Genomic DNA, 19,029 nt, shown 5'->3' with positions numbered 1-19,029 from the left:
CTCCTGTGCTATTTCTTTCCTGGTCAGGAAGGCCAGAATTTGGGGGGCAGCTGTACCAACTCCATCCTACCCGTCTCCAGGTCCTATGGTATGGACTTTGCCATCTCTCTGATCACTTCAAGAGACCCCTGGTGTGATCTGGGCACTGGTGTCCTGGGGTCTTCATCCAATGACCTTGGGTAGCTTCTAAATGGAGGTATCTAAAATGCAAATGTGCCTTTTTTCCACTTAAAGTGCTTGTGTCCATTTCCCTGAGGCTGTACCCCAGTCTCCTGGAGTGGTGTACTGCATCTCTCTGACTTTGTCCTGGACTGGCCTCTGCCAGCTCTCCCGATGACCAGGGTGGTGCCTTCGCCATAGGTACCTCATGTCTTACAGCTGGTTTCTGTGCCAACACATTGCTCTCTTAGGCTAGGCTTCCTCGTCCCATTTTCTGCTTTCTAGCTCTTCCTGTTAGCTACTGTGAAGTAATTTGGCACAGCCCTTGTGAAGAACCAGTTTTGCCCTGTCTAAAGGTCCTCAGAAGTGCTCCTGATGTTCCTGGGTTGTGACTCAATGGTGGAGCCCTTGCCCAGCAAGCACAAGGCCCAGGGTTCCATCCTCAGTACTAAAAACTAAACAAGCTCAGATTTTAACACAGAAGCTTGACTTCTGCTAAGGAAAGAGTTCTTACCTGGAGTACTTTGAGCTGTTCCTGCCTCGAATGTGAAATGTCCCTGGTCCCTTGCAGGATCCTGTTCCAGGGTCAGCGTCTTCAGGTTCCTGTTGGCAGGCTCGAAAGAGTAATTTACGGGAAGAGCCATCCTGATTATTTCTCACTTGAGTTCATTTAGTTAGCATCGCTTCGTCCTTTATTTTGTATATATATTTCTTTTATTATTCTGACCGTCTTGATTTCTAATTACATTAACATCATTTTCTTTATCCTATGGTATCTGTAAAGTGGTTTCAACATTTTAATACCTTGTTTTTATAATCAACCTTTTGAATGAAGCTTTTGGATTTCTTAGCAATTCTTTTGGGCCTTAGGATAAATGCATCTTGAGAATACACAGTTAGAGGGGTTGCGGTTGTGGCTCAGAGGTCGAGTGCTTGTCTACCGTGTGTGCAGTGTGGATTCTATCCTTACCACCACATATAAATAAAAATAAATAAATAAAGGTATTGTGTCCAACTACAACCAAAAAAAAAAACATTTTAAAATACAGTTAGAATAATGGGGTTTAAAGCAGTTTGATGTAACAAAACCATATAGATAAAATAATTATCAGTTTGGTATATATATTTAGGTTTGTTTGTTCCTGTTTATTTTTGAGTCTCATCGTGTTGCCCACGCTTAAGCAGTCCTCTGCCTCAGCTTCCCAAGTAGCCAGGGCTATAGGTATGGGCCACCAAGCCCAGCTTGTTTCTGTTTATATTTATTTTTATTTTTTGGGGGGCGGTACTGAGGATTGAACTCAGGAACACTCAACCACTGAGCCACATTGCCAGTCCTATTTTGTATTTTATTTAGGGACTGGGTCTCACTGAGTTGCTTAGCGCCTCACTTTTACTGAGGCTGGCTTTGAACTCGCGATCCTTCTGTCTCAGCCTCCAAGCCACTGGGATTACAGGCATGTGCCATCATGCCTGGCTGAGTTTTTTTCTTTTTCAAATATACATCACACCAGGCAGAACTGAGTAAATACGTGTGCTGAGAAGTCTCTTTCCAGCCCTGTCCCAGCACCCACTGGAACTGTGGGTCCCAGTTTCAAAGGAGTATTCCTGTGTGTATGCGTTGTCCAGGAGCAGCTGGTGATAATACCCCTTCCCTCTCAGCTAATGCTAATTCAGAAATGCGGACAGAATGTTTCCACTGTGTAGATTTTTCTCTGTAGCTAACAGTGAGGACTCACTGGGTTCTGCGGGCTTGTGGAAGGCGGCTGTCTTGGCAGGGGAGATCCATCCCAGAGTTCAGATTCTTGCTTTTCACAGAGTCTCATTCTTATTCAGAGGAGGAAATTTCATTTTGCTCCAAAAATAAATTTGGGAGCTTGAGGCATATCCTGCGTTTCCAAGTTTTTCTGCTTTGCTAGTGGGCTAATTATCCCTCCTGCCAGCAGAGTTCTGAGTCTTTGCCAGGACTAATGAAAAAACTGATTTAGTGTAGTGGCATTCTGACACTGGTGATTCTTATAAAAAAGTTGAAGCTCTGCTTGGGATGAGTCAGTATTTCTGAGCAGTTGATTTCTTAAAACCTGAAGGTGCTCATAGGGAGCCAGTGCCCTTTCTCTGTCCACCTCAGAAATGGCTTTTGCCCAATTGGAGCCTAGAATCCCATGGAGATGTGGCAAGACTTCCTTGTTTAGAGTAGTCAGAGCATGGATTTGAAAAATCTGTGTGGTATTCCTTATCATGCACATTAAACTAGCTGGGTGGGGTGGCGCACACCTCTTAACTTAGTGAGACCCTCAATCAAAATAACATTTATAACAGGCCGTGGACAGCTCAGAGCTAAAGCGTCCCTGGGTTCAGTCCCCAGGACTGTAAAATAAAAGGGACTTGGTTTGTGACTAAATGTGAAGTCTAGCTGGCGCCCAGAGGTTAAAGAGGCCTGTGTAGAATTTTGCTCTGCTGTGTTACGCTGGCTCCTCGCCTCTTCTAGAGACGCTGGCTCCATGGGCTCCCGCCGCAGGGAGGCTGGAGGCTGGCTTTCCATTCTTCATGCTGTTTGGAGGCATTCGGCCCCCACCGCGTCTCTATCCTTTCTGTCTTTAAGATGCAGTGCGCCACCCTTGCCTCCCAAGATCCCCATCCCCTGGTCACTGTGGAGAGCACTGGTGATAGCTGGGTGGAGTTTTCACTGGGAGCCAGCAGGATTCACGGGCCAGCTTTCCCATGTCACTTCTGTCATTTCACCTCATCTCTGAGCTCTTGGTCTTCTCATTACTGATTGAAGGATGATAACTATTGGTTTTTATGCAGTAAATGTTCATTGAATGTTTGCCATGAGTTAGGCACTGTCCAGGGCGTGGTGTGTGGTGATTGGGAGAGATTATGAGGTGAAGGTTAACACTGATGCCTTCAGGTCTCTATGGAAGTGGTCTCATTGACGCCTCATGGAAGGACTCCTTAAAACAGGGCGACATCAGTACCGTTCACCAAGACAGAGGTCTGGGCACTTACTCAGCGTCTGGCAAGTACTGAGTAGTGGAGTCTTCTTGGAACCCGGCAGAGTCACTACCGAGTTCTTCAACTGTGGGGTAACACTGGGCACAGCAGTACCCCTCAGGTGCTGGTTCCAGAGCAGAGGCTCCTTGTTTCCCAGCCTGCTGCCTCTCTGCCTCTCCATACAGTGGCAGGAGTTTCCTCTGCTCCTGGGACAGGGGCCTCTGGCTAAGCAGGCACCTTCCCACGAGGCCGGGCATTGTTGGGTCCCCAGTCCTGAGCATAGTGCCTGGCACATAGCGCCTGGCGAGGCACTGTGAAATGATGGACTGTTGCAGTGTCCGAGGTTGGTTTCTTTAATACCCAGAACCTTTAGCAAGCACCTGTTCTTAGATGTCTTGTCTACTTCTGTTTCTAGCTCTTCTGCTTGATTTAATCCAAATTTCTGCTTTTTCTTTCTTGCTTGCTTTTCCCAGAAATCTTTACCCAGTGCAGAATAAGGGGACTTGGTGTGTTGTGCACTGGCCATACACCAAGTGTGGATCACTGTGGTTTTGTTTCTGGTTGGTCAGCTCTTGGCTCATCCTAAAATTAAAATTTGTAACCTGCAACCCTGACAGTATGTTTAAGATAACAACATTACATAAATCAAAGAAGAAACAGATGAAAGTAGAGGGGACACTTGGGAATGGGACAGATCAGCCAACCCTGGTTTGCCTGTGGTGATGGTCAGAGCCTCTCCCTCGTTCCCTGCTGTTGTCCTGCACAGACTGCAGAGCCATGTGTAGAGGCCTCTGGCCTGGTGCTGGAAGGTAGACGAGGCTCTGGCTTGTCACAGTTAACCTCTTGGGGCCTGGGGTACTTTGCAGAGTAAGGGAGTGGATAGGCCCTGCCGATTAAAGCTGTTTGGAATTAGCCATCTCTGAGGGGTCTTAAAGCAGCCAGCACAGCTGGTCCAGAGCCTCTTGGACTGCTGCTGTACCCCGGCCCTTGAAGGGGTGCTAGGAGGACATTTAAAAGCCCCAGGACCTAAGTGATCTTGGACAGTGCTTCTGATTTTGTGCTTGGGGGATGATCTGGAGTCCTGAACACTCTTTTCTGCAAGTTACAGAAAGGCCAGCATTGAATTCCAGAATTCTCCTGCAGAAGATCTGAGCTGGTGACTGGAAAAGGTTGGCAAAGGTGGCATGGGAGGGACACTGGGAATGAAATCCAATTTGCGGGTGCTGAGATCTGTTCTCTATGGCATGTTCTTGCTGGAGTGGTATGTCCTTGTCATTTGGTTACTGACAGTGGGATTTGGTGCCCTTGAATGAGGGTGTAGTTCCTACATACCTAGTGTAGAAGGAATGGAAGTTTATGAGGAGGACTGAGAGTCAGAAGGGCAGTTGGAAGACTTTTCTTCATGGTGTTGGTTTCTGTGGTGTCTGGGGAATGGCTGGTTAGTGCAGAGTAGCTGTGACGGTGTGCCTCCGGCAAAAGCCCTGAGTCTGGGTTGCCCCCTCCACTCACCTCTCACCAGGAGACCTGCCTCAGGAGTTGTGGGGAAGACGTGTGAGATTGCCTTCAGGAGGCCCTCTGCAAGGGGCCTATGTGTCACAGGTGTGGCCATTTTGGTGCCCCCACTTGAGCTAGGGAATGGAGGGTGGGGATGGGGAAGAATGCTTCTCCTATGATTCCAAAGCTAATCATGACCAATGGAAGAGAAAAGGAGAAAAATGGGGGAAGTGCAAACACCATGGAATTGCCTGCAGTGCACCTGCTCCAGGAGCTAGGTCCACAGTCTCAGGTGGTGTCTGAGGAGTGCATTCATACTGTCTGCTGAGAGTGGACGAAGGTCTTGGCTGTAACAGTGTAAGTCGTGAGGAAAGCACGCACGCCAGCCCGGGTCACTTCACACTGTCTGTGGGATCTGTGGGAAGCAAGTTCCGAAGGGTTTCAGTGGCTCCCAGTGTCTCTGGGAAGCTGTGAGAGCCAGGCTTGGGGGCCCCTTGGCCCCATCATGCTGAGCAGGTTTGGGGAAGCTGCTTGATCTGGAAACTGGTGTGGGCTGGGGCCACTTTCACCCCTCAGTCAGTGCTGAGGGTGATTGGCAGATGCAGGCAAGGCTGGGAGGACAAGTGCCGCGCTGCCCTCCAGGCCTCTTGCTGTGCTTCAGGGCTAGACTACTGGCTGTGGGCAGGGCTCAGGTGGTGGGAATAGAAGACCTAGCACAGCTGTAGTTTTCCACAGGTCCGTGGCCCTGAATGAAGCAGGTCGGCCTTGCTCCCCTTGGTGGGTAGCACTGCTGCTTCCTGCCGGTGATGGGCCTCATCACTTTCCCCCCTGCCAGTTCTCCCCTAGAAACCCTATTAGCTGTTTGGATTTCCTTTCTTCTTTCTTTTTAAAAAATATTTATTTTTAGTTGTTGTTGGTCACAATACCTTTATTTTATTTATTTTTATGTGGTGCTGAGGATTGAGAAATGTGTGTGAGTCTTTTGGGTGCCTCACAGTCAGTAAGAGGTAGAAAGGCCCTTAAAATAAAGGTTTAAAATTGGAAGTATGTATGTTCCAGGGTTATTTTCTTGTGTAAAACTTAGAAATGCTTGTTCCAGATGTTGTTTAGTGATGAATTAAGAGGTGACTGGAGGCCGGGCATGGTGGTGCACACCTGTAATCCCAGCGGCTCAGGAGGCCTAGGCAGGAGGATCACAAGTTCAAAGCCAGCCTTAGCGATTTACCGAGGCCCTAAGCAACTCAGTGAGACCCTGTCTCTAATAAAATACAAATTAGGGATGGAGATGTGGTTCAGTGGTTGAGTGCCCCTGAGTTCAATCCTTGGCACACCCTCCGCAAAAAAAGAGAGGTGATTGGAAAGTGCGCTCTTCTGCTGGACTTTGGTGTGTTTGTGTGTCACAGGTGCCTGCTGCTTCTCTTTGTGTCCCGCAGCATTTCTGCTGTTTGTGGAGATTGCAGAGCGCCAGATGCTGCTGGGAGCGGGCTTTCCCACAGTGCACCTGCTGCACACCATGGGGGCCTGAGCACTGCTGCTGCTCCTCCACGGCAGCACAGGCACTGTGATGGCCACTGTGAAGGTCACTTGGTGTCTCCTGGTAGAAGGCGGGGAGGAAGGGGCTGGCCCAGGGGGAAGGTGAGCACCACAAAGGAGGGAGGCACAGCGGGACATCTGCGTGGCGGGATCTGGAAGACACTACAGAATGTGGGGCCAGGCTCAAAAGGGGCTGAAGACAGAGAGGTAGCTACACCATCGACAAGAGGGAAGGAACTGCAGGGTAAGGACCACAGGAGCGAGGCAAGTGCGGCGCTGACTTCACGGGCCTTCTTAGTCACGCTGCTTTATTCACATGAAGATGACTGCCTGAACATGTGGGCTCTGTTTGCTCTTTTGTGGTGTCGGGACAGAACCCAGGACCTTGCGTGCTAGGCAAACACTCCACCACAGGTAGACCCCAGCCCCAGTCCACACATCTCCAAAGAGCAAGTGCTGCTTCTCCCCGCCTCCCTCCAGCCACGGTGTGCATTCTCAGTACCACCTGTACCCCGCACCCATGTGTCCTTTGTGTCCTGGCCTCCTTCCTCCATCTGCACACCTCAGACTGCCCCAGCTTGACCTCTGCCGTTGCCTGGAGAGCTGTGCTTCCGTGCTGCTGGAGACAGGAAGGCTGGAACCCATTCTACAAAGAGAAAATCCCCAGTGAAGGGTCTTCAGTGAGTTTTGTACATAGACTGACTTGTTCGGAGAGACTTGCTTGTTAAAGTAGAGGGGAAAGCGGTGTGTGGTGAAGGCTCTCGGGTCATACTGCATTGCAGAGCCATGGAAGTTGAAGGAGACTAGTGCAGTAGCATTAGCTGCCACCGGTGGTGCGATATGCCTGACTCCTATACCCACACACTGTGAACAGCCATGGAAAAGTTCTTTTCCCTAGGGAGCATAGAGTCCAAGTAAACTCAGAAGGGTGCCATAAAATGTTGGCAGTTACGGCTCCTGTGGACAGAGTTCATGTCTGCCTGGGGAGGACCTCTGGAAGGGCCAGAGTCTTCCCGAGGACGGGGAGGTGAGAGCTCAGTCTGTGAGGTGAGCCCTGGCATGCAGGAGGTCATGGTGTGGGCAGCAGTGGGGAAAGGACCTCAGCTGGAGGAGCAGGTGAGGGCTAGCTCCCTGGACGGGGCTGCTGCCCGGGAAGCAGTGGGAGGAAGAGGGTTTTAGACCAAGGGCTGTGAGCTCACAGGAATGCAGTCACCAGGGGCTGGAGGGCCCTCTGAGAACCTTCTGTGGGAGGATGGCTGGGGAAGGCAGCGTGGGGCAGGGAAGCGGGCGTGTCCAGACTCTTCCTTGGTTGACAATAAGCCTTTTCTTTTTATCATTTCCACCAGTCGGTTGTGTTGTTTTCGGGTAGGCAGGCAGCATCACTCTTGTTATGAAAACTGCATGAGACTGAAGCGCCTTTTCGCGGGTGGCTATGTTTATTCCATTCAGCCTCAGCTGTGTGCTCTGAACACTGGAGTGCCTGTGTTTCTTTGACGCATCAGCAGAGCATTAGGAAGTTGCTGTCACTGGAGCACAGGTGCTTGGGAACCACTCGCTCTGGGCCTTTCTGTTTTCTAAGCTGTGGAGCCCATGAGGTCGTCCCTGACATGCCTTTCAGTTACAGCTTCATGCCTAGACCTTTGATTCATTCCAGAATAACTGCTTGTCAAGTTAGACAGCTTCCTTGACTCCATGCTTCCAGACTAGAGATTACAAGAAAAGTGACCACCCAGTCCCCCTCGCCTTGTATGCTAAGGCTTGAGTTTTTAGTCTTGGTCTTCCCGGCTTGTTGAGGACTGTCCAGCAGCCTCCACCAGTTATTGAGACCCGGGGGTGGGGTGGGGGGGCTGCACTGTGGCTCTAGAGCCCCGTGGGATATGATGGGGGAGACCCTGTTGTGTGTTGGGTGCTGTCTTCAGTGGCCCTTGCCGGGGACACGTGGTTATATGATTCTGTCAGCAGGCACTTGTGAAGTGCACGGGTGCCAAGTCATGTCTTCAGAACCTCTTCTGGCACAGGCATTTGATGAACAGCCTTGAGAAGGGTCAGACTATACTACAGCTGGGCATTTCTGACCTAATATTTTGCAGGTTGCTTAATCATTTGCAGAAGAGATGATTTTGGCTTCCTTTGCAGATTTGAAAAGTGCAAACTGAGCTGGGTACAGTGGTGCACACCTGTAATCCCAGCTACTCTGGAGGCTGGGTAGTACAAAACAATCTCAAATTTGCGAAGTTGGCAACTTAGGGAGACCCCATCTCAAAATAAAAAGTGGGCTGGGGATGTAGCTCAGTGGTAGGGCACATCTGGGTACCAAAATGGGGAAAGAAGAAAAGAAAAGAAAACTGAAGCTGGAACTGAATTAGAGAAATCCTGTGTATACCTGAAGACTTTTTTCTAGAGCTTTACTAACCTGTAAACTGTAAGGCAGTTCCTGAGTGGTGCCAGTGTGATATTGTGATATAGGCTGGCAAGTGGTGCACACCTGTAATCCTAGTGACTTGGGAGGCTGAGGCAGGAGGATTGTAAGTTCAAGGCCAGCTTGGACAATTTAGTGAGACCTTGCCTCAAAAAAAAAAAATTCAAAAGGACTGTGAATAGGGATGTTGCTCAGTGCTAGAGCAATCCATGAGTTCTATTCCTAGTACTGCCCTACTGTCCACCCATATATGTATATATATTAGGGACTCTGCCCTGGTCTACAGCTCCCCAAATCCTCCTAAAACTCTCCAGAGTGGCCAGAGTGTCTTTTCTATGAGTTGAGTGGTGGCTGAGGGTCCCTAGGTAGGTTGAGGAAGGGATGGTCACCAAAAATTCCAGGGCAGAATTAGAAGGTTGAGAGTTTCAGTCCTAGCTCCCAGACTCCAGGGAGGGAAAGGGGGTCATAGGCTGAATTGTGACACCCACATAATGAAACCTCCATTAAACTCTAAAAGACAGTCTTGGAAGAGCTTCCAGACCACTGGACATGAGAGAGGCCAGCTCAGTACCCCTTCCCAGGCACGCTGCCTGGCACTCTTCTGACTTCATGTGTCCCTCGTGTTGTCCTCGATGGTGAATGGGCAAATGTGCGCCTTTCCTGAGCTCTGAGAGCCACTTAGCAAATGGATCTGATCCATGAATGAGGCGTGGGAACCTGATTCATAGCTGTTTAGTAGAGGCACAGGCCACAACCTGGAGCAACAGTTGGCACCTGCCTGAGGGTGGGGCAGTACTGTGGGACTGAGTCCTCACCTTGGGGGGCCCAGCACCGCCTCCAGGTTGGGTTAGAGGAGGCTGCTGGAGAGATGCGCTGTGCGGGAATGGTGTGGGGAGTGGGGCGGCCAGCACGGCCTCATTCCACCAGAGCAGGGTGCCTCCCTGAGGGCCTGCTCCGCCCTCAGGGTGGCTCAGCCCCCAGATATGAGGAGCTGAAGGTGCTGGCACCTCCTGAGTTCCCATGCCTTGCTGCATGCTGCGAGTGGCCGCTGCTGCCAGCATCACAAGACACAGCCACTAGGTAGGACATGGCAGCAGTGTTGAGGCCTGGTGTCCTGCAGGTAGAGCAGATGGTTCCCTTTCAAGGTGAGGATGTGGTGATGGTACCAGCGATGGTGTCACAGGATGCCCAGATGGCTCACCAAAAGGTGCTGTTGACACAGCAAAGAGGAGAAAACAGTGTAAGGATTTCTTGGAGGTGTTTGAAATGCATGAAGTAGGCGCTTGCCTGGCACGCCAGGGCCCCTGGGCTCCGTCCCCAGCACCCCTGCCCCCACACGGGGTGACACACACAGTGAGTTAGTACGCTACTGGGACAGAGGGCTCCGTCTGCCGACCAGCCTGCCTGTTTTTCTTGCTCAGCATTCAAGGCAGAGTCTGAGTCAGTGTGACTGCTCAAGCTGTGTCCCGCATTTATTTATTTATTTTACACAAATGGAGCATGGCTTTTCATCTCTGGTTGTACACGATGCAGAGTCACCATTCATGCAGGCACACACGTACGTAGGGTAATAATGTTTGCCTCATTCCACCCTCTTTCCCACCCCCACTCCTACCCCATCCCCTCCCCTTCAAGCCGCATTTCTAAATGTACATATTAAAGTGGCCAAAAAGTGTGTTTTTTTTTTTTCTTTTTTGGTGTGGGGGAATGCACTCAGGGGTATTCGATCACTGAGCCACATCCTCAGCCCTATTTTGTAGTTTTTATTGAGAGACAGGGTTGCTTAGAGCACTGAGTTGCTTAGTGCCTCACCATTGCTGAGAGGGTAGCTTTGAACTCTCGATCTTCCTGTCTTAGCCAACCCGACCCACTGGGATTACAGGCGTATGCCACCACACCCAGCTCCAAAAAGCTTTTTTGGTAGTTGTTTTCATAAGAAAGTAAGAGAATTACTTCTTATTCAAAATTGTTTTGTATGTGGGCTTAGGTATTATATATGTGATGTTTAAATAAAAGTAGTTGTAATAAATTAAGCTAACCATTCATAGGTTTATGGTTATTTTTACTGTTGTATGATAAGATAATAAATCTCCCTTTTGCCACAGGAAGATTTAAAAAGGCAAAAATTTTAAATGGAGAGAAATTGTGTGGACATTTGAATGAAATAACAAATAAATTTTATGTTTAAAAAGTAATAAGGCAATCCTGGTGTGGTCACACATGCCTGTAATCTCAATGGCTCAAGAGGCTGGGGCAGGAGGATCGTGGGTTTGAAGCCAGCCTAGCAAGTTAGTGGGGGGCCTAAGCAACCTAGTGAGACCTTGTCTCAAAATAAAAAAAATAAAAAGCCTGGGGATGTGGCTTAGTGGTTAAGTGCCCCTGATTTCAAGCCCTGGATTCCCTAAGGGGGGTATACCTAGAGAAAGAATTCCTTGATGACCCAAGGAATTCTGCCCTTGATTTTATTTCATTGGTTTGATCTCCCTGTCCTCTAGACTGTTTTAAAAAATTAGTTATAGATTATTTTTCATGTGGCTTTTCCCTGAAATATACATTTATGCTAATATTTCAGGTTATTTTGAAACATACGTGCACAGTCATTTTTAAGTACTGAAATGCTGGTAACCAAAAATGGTTGAGTTTGCTCTTTAGCAGAAAAATGGAAGTAAGCGAAGCAAAACTTAACTCCCATGAAGAAATTGCAGTCTTGCCTAAAAGAACAGCCTTGAGAGGACCAGGAACCAGGGGGGAACTGCACGGGGCTGCACTTTCTGAGCACAGCTAAGGCGTCACCTCCTGTCCAGTCCTTTCTGGAAGGTCAGGGCAGTTGGGGTGGAAGCAGAGGCAGCGGACATGGCCTTGGTGGTGAGCCTTCTGAGGTGGACAGAGGTGTTGGTAGCACCTTAGGGTGTTCTACCCTGAGCCTTACACTTTGAAATAGTTAAGACGGTGATGCTTTGTTTTTATGATCATTTTAAATAATAGAAACAGTGTGGCTGTTATAAGTTTGAGGAATGTGAATGATGCAGACTTCAAGTACTGGCATTAAATATTCACATCTGTGTTGCACTTCCTGTGAAGTAACGTAGCTCCCCCAAGAGTGAAACACGGAGATGTCCAGCAGGCTGCAATGCGGGGCCACAGCTGGTGGCTCTAAACTGTGCATGGCTGCCCACTGGCAGTGCCACTTTAGCGGGCACATCAGGCGGAAGAAGCTTTTGGACAGGCCCAGAGCAGGGCTGTGGGAGTGGGAACCCTGCCCTCTTTGGTTGTTGGGCCAGAAGCCCCTCAGCTCACCCTTGAAAACACCCAGGGCTCTTAAAAACTTTTTCCTGCTCCAAATGAAAATTCAGTTTTTGACAGTAAATTCAAGCTGCTTTTGGCCTCGGTGGACTCCTCAGCATGTAGCCAAGACTGAACCAGTTCTAGAAGGTAGCCCAGGCCTGGGGCCGAGTGTGGGTGGCCATCCTCCCACAGGTGCAGGAGAGTCTGGTACACAGGCGCTCAGAGGCGCTGGGTTCCTTCACCCTTGGGAGCAGGAGCACCCAGGAAGCCAGGCCATTCTGGGAAGACTTGCTTAGCCAAGATGGGTCAGGGTGAGGGTCGGTTGGAAGTCCAGAGAGTGGCCTCTAGACTGTGAGGGATGGGTGCATGGGTTGTGTGTTGGAATGCATTTGTTTAAAGAAAATGCTGCTGTGAAGAGTGGAATTAACACTTGAAGGTTAAAGTGACTTTATCCTAGCAGTGTGGCAGAAATCACCAGCATGTCCCAGCCAGTGAGCCACTGGGCTCTGGGAGAGCTGGTGGGACTCCTGCTGTCATGGCCTTCCAGCACACCACCTTTCAGTTCCTTGTCTGTGACTTCTTCCTTTGACACTAGGCAGAGTGAGGTACTGAGGTCATAGAAGTCATTTGTTTCCAAACGAGCAAGGATGGTGACTTACCTGGGGAGCTTTGAGAAAGTACGCATTTCCAGAAAGGTTGGTTGAGGAGGGTGAGGCTGGGGCTTGCATCTGCACCCACTTGGTGCAGCCCATCGCTGGGCGTGGCCATGCCCTGCCGCCTGTGAACCTGAGTGCCCAGGTTGAGGCTTTGCTTGCCTCCTAGACAGTGTTCTTTCTTGGGAGCGCACATTCCTTGCTGCCATTGCTGTCTCTCGGCACACATTGGCTGGGTACACCCTTGTCAGGCACTTTCCTGTAGACCTGGGCTTCTGCCGTCAGGAGCCCCCATCTAGCAGGGAGGCTGCAGACTGGGGAGCTGGAGATTCATGGGTGCACGTCAGTAGGAGTGACCGTATATGCAAGGGCAGCAGAGGAACAGAAACTGGGTGTCCTTGACAGATGTGCTGAGTGTGAGGTCCAGTGATGAGAGAGAGGCGGGGCCAGCATCCAGGGGTGCCTGCTTGAGTGCTGCTCTGACGTGCACTGGGGGCTCTGTGTGTCCCCTCCGACCCTCTTGGGGGTGCATTTGGTGAGCTGGTCTGTGCAGGGGCTCCACAGGTGTGTGCTCTTCTCATTGGTGTCATTGGCCTCGGGCTTGACCGAGAGGGCAGTGGGAAGTTCCTAAAGGATTCTGAGCAGGAAGTCACAGAGTATGGTTTGTTTCAAATGGTGTAGAGGACCGATCATCGGGAAGCAGGATGGAGGCCAGGTGAGTAGGCAGCTCTGTGGTAGGCTGAGGAGCTATGGGGGCTGGGGGAGGAAGGGCAGGGCCATGGCAAGCACGTGGTCCCCACTCGTGGGGTAGGATCAGCAGTCCCCAGCTGTCATTGCTGGGAGAAGGAGGAGGCAGTGTGCCCCTTGGGCACCTGACCCATACAATGGGGTCGGACAGTCCTTGGTGAGGCCTTAGGAGTTGGCGCCAGGGTCGGAGTGAGCAATGAGCTCAGGTAGGGAGAGTGTTTGGGGCCCCTATAAGAACTGTAGCTGGGCATGGTGTCCATGCCTGTAATCCCAGCAGCTTGGGAGGCTGAGGAAGGAGGATCATGAGTTCAAAACTAGTCTCAGCAATGGCGAGACACTAAGTAACTCAGTGAGATCCTGTCTCTAAATAAAATACAAAATAGTGCTGGGGATGTGGCTCAGTGGTCCAGTGCCCTTGAGAGTTCAATCCCGGTTAAAAAAAAAAAAAAGAAAAAGAAAAAACGAGACCTGAGCTGTGGGGTGAGTAACACCCTGGAGAAGCCCAAAGGCCCTGTGTTCCATTAGGGCAGGAGCAGGAAACCACAGCTGCTGTTCCCTCTCAGGCCAGTTAGGGGAGGCCAGAAACTGCCCTTTGGGTGTAGCAGAAGGGAGTGAGGTGGTTGTCAGTCATAGGTCCTGCAGCCAAGGCTGCAGTCAGACTACAGAAGTGGGCAAGGAAGCAAGGGAAGGATCTGAGGCCTCAGGGCTGAGAATTGGGGGTATTTGTGAGCAAGTTATGTGTCCATGTGGTCAGTTCCTGAAGTTTTAGAAAGGAGGATGTGTAGTTACTGTTTTCACGTGTTTAGAAATTAAATAATAAAGGGTTATAAATTTTCTCCCAGCCCCTTCCCCAGCTGCAGTGTAGCAGTGTTAGCAGCTTGGCCTGCATGTCTGTGTTTCATGTATGAATGTCACAAAATACAAGTGTGCATTTGCTTTTAACCAAAAGGGGCTGTGTGCAACACTGGGGTGTGCAGGGCTTTTACTCCATGGGTGTGAAAGTGTTGGTTGTGTGGAGTGAGTGTCCAGTCACTCAGTAGAATGATAGCATGCCAGAGTTTTCTTTTTTTGTGGCTGAATAATATTCCAGGCAGTGATGTTTTCTTCCCCTTTGAGTGATTAAAAGCAGTTGAAACTGAAATGGAGTTACTACTGATGAGGAATAGATTAGAAATGTCCCATGTTGTGATCGTGGGAGAGAACGGGAGGAGCCAGGGTCCACAGAGGAAGGGGGTGATGAGTTGCTGCTACCTCTTCCCATAGGAGCACCTGGAAGCCACTGGAAGTACAGGAAGGAAGGTTTTCACCTTTGGAGATAAATGTCACGTGTCATCCATGAGACTTAACTAAAAAATTGGCCTGATTGTGGATTTGATCAATCATGTGGGGTTAATATAATCTGTATCCATTATCCAGATCTGAACCTTCAGGTCAGAAATACCCATAACAGATAAATACCAACATTTTTAAGCATTATATGAAACCAGGTTCTCGAACCAGTTTTTGTGGTTAATGTTATTTTCTCTTGACCCCAGATGAATTCAAATGGAAATACAAATTTGGACTTCTCAGATTTAGATTTTTAAATGAAGAATCCTAGTGATTATTATGTCTGTTCAATTTAAGAAAATACTTGAAATTTTAATTCCAGAAAATATCAGTAAATACAGCATCACCTTAGACTAGTAGTCTGCTTGGCATACAGCATTGTTTTAGTTGACATTTTTAATTTAGATTCCTGTACAGTAATAAAGTGGGTTGTTGGTTGCACATAGTTGAGTTCATACCCATTTTTCCTGCAGTAATAATTTAAGCAAATGTGTAGAGGAACATTTTTGGAATCCTAAACTTTGGAATTTCCTGTTCAGTGTTTATCTCAACTCCTAAGTTAAAATTGCTTTGATGCATTTTTAGCTACTGAATTCTTTTGAGCAAAGAGAAAGGTTTTCCTTTGAGTGAAATGATTGTCAGTGCTGTAATGTGTTTCCCTGGAGTAGTCTCCACTGTTGAATCCAGTAGGTGAATGAAGACAGTTTGCTGGGCGTGCGCGATGGTGGTGGGGGTCCTCAGGAAAGTCTTCAGGAAACTTGAGGAAAGGGGCTCTCATCTGGGCATGAGAGACCCTGAGGAGCAGAGGGGGTGCTGTGGGGAAAACGGGAGCCCATGCCTGTAGCCAGCATACCACCCACACCCAAGTGCTGTCCCAGCTTCCAGGTCCTCCTGCTGTGCCTGGACTGGGTGTTTTGTTTGAAGACAATGATGTTTGTTCACAGTAGACTTTAGAACAGAGCTGATGCTCAGCCCTTCTGTGACCTGTGCTCCTGGGACCCTGCTACCTTGTGGCCGTGCTCCCGTTCTTCTTGCCCACCCCAGTCCCAGTGCCTGTCGTGCCATCACAGCCCTGGCGCTCTTTGTGCTGCCTCCTGCCCCAGTGCCCAGGCCGGCAGTCCTGTCTTTCCCCAGGCCTCCCTGCCCTCCCCAGGCAGTCTCAGGCCTCCTCTTCCTCCACTCCACCCGCCCAGGCCCAGGCCCAGGCCCCCGCCTGCGGCCCTCTGTTCTCTAGGCAGCCCCTGTAAGCTCCCCACGCATCAGACCTGCGCTTGTTCCCTGCCTTCTTCCCTTGCTCTCTGTAGAGGCTGTGCTCCCAGAAAAGCTTGTCTCCTTCAGGCCACTAGATGCCACTGCCTGCACCTTCCCAGAGCCACCACTCTGTCCTTTCCCCTCGCCCCTGGATTCTCATCCACATGCAGACATCTGCCTCATCTTCCCAAGGGTCTTTTTTGACCCCACATCTCCTGACACCCCCCTTTTGTCCTCTACTACCAAGGTTCGTGGGGGGACCTTCTGCCCGCATCTGTCCTCGCTTCTCCCTGTTCTCTCTTGCACTCAGTCTGGCCAGCGTTTTGCCTCCCTGAGCTGAACTGCTGCTGTTGAGTCGTGGGCACTGTTGTCCTCCACTTCAGCACCTTGTTGTCGGTGAGAGTTCAGATGGCTTGACGTGCCAGTGCTGTGCGTGATGGTGATCATCTCCTGGGACAATCCCAGTGAGGTTATAATGGCTTTTTATGTTAGCCTGTCCAGGCCTTGGCCCTGAATGTTGTCCACATCTGGTGCCTGGGTGATTGGCGTGGAATGATGTTCATGCTGGCCTCCCTTAGCGTAGCACCTCGCTGCAGGAACCCAGTGTGGGGATCGCAGCTTCTTGTGGCTCTGCTACTCGTGCTGCTCCATGCGTCTGGCAGGTGTCAGGGGGTGTGCTTGTTTTGAGAACTCTCTCCTAGTGGCTGTCCTGTTGCAGAGCTCAGGTCAGACCCTCTCCTTCCGTGGGACCTGCAGCTGTGTGCACGTCCTTCCTCACCTCCCGCCCAGCTGCAGGCTGCTCCTGCATGAGAGCTCTGGCCTAGGCCTTGGTAGTCTGGCCCACTCCAGTTCAAGGCCCTCAGTGTATAGAGCAGGCAGCTCCTGGTGCCCCCAAGGCTCAGCCTCCTGCCTGTGTCCAAGGCCTCACCAGCAAGCCCTCCCACTGTCTCCACACCCTGCCCATGGCCCAGCAGCAGGGCTCTTCCTGCTTTCCTGAGGGAAGTTCTCACTGGCCAGGTGGTTGGTCCAGACTCGGCTCAGGGACCTGGCACCTCTCCCCCTGCTTGCCCTCCCCACAGGTACTTGCCAGCCTGTTGCCTGTCCTGTAGAGTGCCCTCAGGAGTGGGCAGCCCAGTGGCTGGTGTAGGCTAGGTGTGACGTCTCCTTGAGCGAATTGTGGCTTCCTGCCAAGAGGGAGGTGGAACTCACGCTGTGACTGACAAACCTGGACTGTACACAGTAGTGACCAGGCAAGATTTAGAGAGGCAAACTGGCCATATGCCAGCCAGGCCCCAGGTAAGATGAAGACCCTCTAGTACTAGAAGCAGCTAGAAATCTGCGTGGGCAACAGGAGGTGGTGACTCCACAAGGCCCCACAGGCAGTGCTGGCAGGCACCTTGGACCCTCGGTCAGGATGGCAGGGTTGAAGGCTCTGTGGGATTGGAGCTTAATGGGGGCGCTCTCGTGCGCACGCGTGTGTGTTGCTGGGGACTGAACCCACTGCCTTGTGCATGCGAGGCAAGCACTCTTCCAACTGACCTGTATCCCCAGACCCCGGAGGCTTGCTTTTTGAAGTTGGGTTTAGATGAGGTTTCCTCAGGGAAGGTCACTTGGCACCGCAGACACCCTTGGGATTTCTAAGGAGACTGGACAGCCACACTGTCCCATGGTTCTGTGACAGAAACACGTCACCATAGAACATTTAGTTTGGACTAAGGCCTGGGAAGTTGTGGAGGACAGCAACCACAGAACCCTATGCTGTGTCCCTGAGGGTCACTTTGAAACCCTCACCCCAGGCGATAGTGTTGGCAGGTGGGCTTTTGGAGTGATGAGGCCTGAGGGTGGAGTCATCCTGAGGGTTAGTGCCTTGTGGAAGAGACCCCCTGTGAGAAGTTGGCAGTCAGGCCTTCGCCAGTGCTAGGGCCTCAGACTTCAGCCTCCAGAACTGTGAGAAGCGCATGTCTTGTTTCTTGGCCACCCACTTGCTGGTAAGTTATTTTTCATGTTTTATAGTAGTTGAAAGTGGCTAAGACAACCAGGCAGATGAGGGGTGCTAGCAGATGAGGCCTCATCAGGGCGATCCTGCAGCCACACTGCATGGAGCTCGAGGGCGGATCGTGTGAGGTGCTCCACAGGGTTATTACCTCCTTAGAGAGGTGCAGTTGCTCCATCTGAAGTGGGTGGAGAGTCTGGCAAAAACCGCCAAAGTAAGTCTGCACGTGATCGTTGAAGATAGACGTTATATACCTGAACAGACAGGAAGGCGTCCAGCAGAAACAGAAAAGGAAGAAATGGCAGAAAACCAAGTTGAATTCTAGGAAATGAAAAGGTCGGTAGCTGGGATGACAGGCTCTGGTCTGGACACAGTCAAAGGCAGGATTCCTGAGTGAGCGGTAACTTCACAGAATTGACCCAGACTGCAGCACCAGGGTACATAGTGATAAAATGAACATTCAAGGTCTTGAATTCAGGTAGGCCCAGAGCCAGCTCTGCCTTGGACGTGAGTCATGTGAGTAATAATAATAATTGCCTTTTGGCTTAAGCTAGTCACAGGCCAATTTTCTTTCACTTGCCTCCAAAAGAATCTATTTTTCGTGCAAGACCCTGTTGAGGAGAGTCGGTGCCCTTCTTGGTGGTGGGCTCCTGATGGTGAGCTAGAGGAGCTGCCAGTCAGAGGGCTTCCCACAGGACAGCATTGGCATCTACAGGAGAGATCCCACGGAGGGGCGCCCTTTGTGGGCACATGGAGTGATGGTGAATGCTTCCCATGTGTGGGCCTCTGAAGAGTCTTGCTGCCTGGCCAGGTCTGTGCTAGGCTTTAAGGCACAGAGGAAGCGGGACCAGCAGTGTTGGCTGCCAGAATCTGGAGGAGCCTTATCTCTGAGCTGGGAGGGGGAAGCTCCCGTTCTGTTCCTCCTGAAGTAGTATTCGAGGCATGACATGTAAATCTTCCTCTTTCCCATGTTGACGGTGGCAGTGCTGCATGTCTGTGTCCCTCAGGAAGAGGGTTCTAGCTTTCACTGTGGCTCCAACAGGCATCTGTTGCCAGCAGGTAGAAGCAGACTCCCAGGGGTGGCCGGTTCCTGTGGGAGGGTCCCGGGAGTGCCCTGGAGCACCGCCTGCTTACTGACTTCTAGGACCACCCCCTCAGGCTCTTCCCACTGTGAG

General features: G+C 50.6%; 1 protein-coding gene across 14 annotated transcripts in view; it reads left to right on the top strand.

Annotated features, from left to right (window-relative positions):
* Ppfia1 (PPFI scaffold protein A1) overlaps positions 1–19,029 on the top strand; it is an 86,876-nt gene that overhangs the window by 13,119 nt on the left and 54,728 nt on the right. The window lies entirely within an intron of this gene.

Source organism: Ictidomys tridecemlineatus, chromosome 4 (assembly GCF_052094955.1).
Source record: "Ictidomys tridecemlineatus isolate mIctTri1 chromosome 4, mIctTri1.hap1, whole genome shotgun sequence".
Classification (NCBI taxonomy): Eukaryota; Metazoa; Chordata; class Mammalia; order Rodentia; family Sciuridae; genus Ictidomys; species Ictidomys tridecemlineatus.
This window is presented reverse-complemented; position numbering and strand designations above follow the sequence as displayed.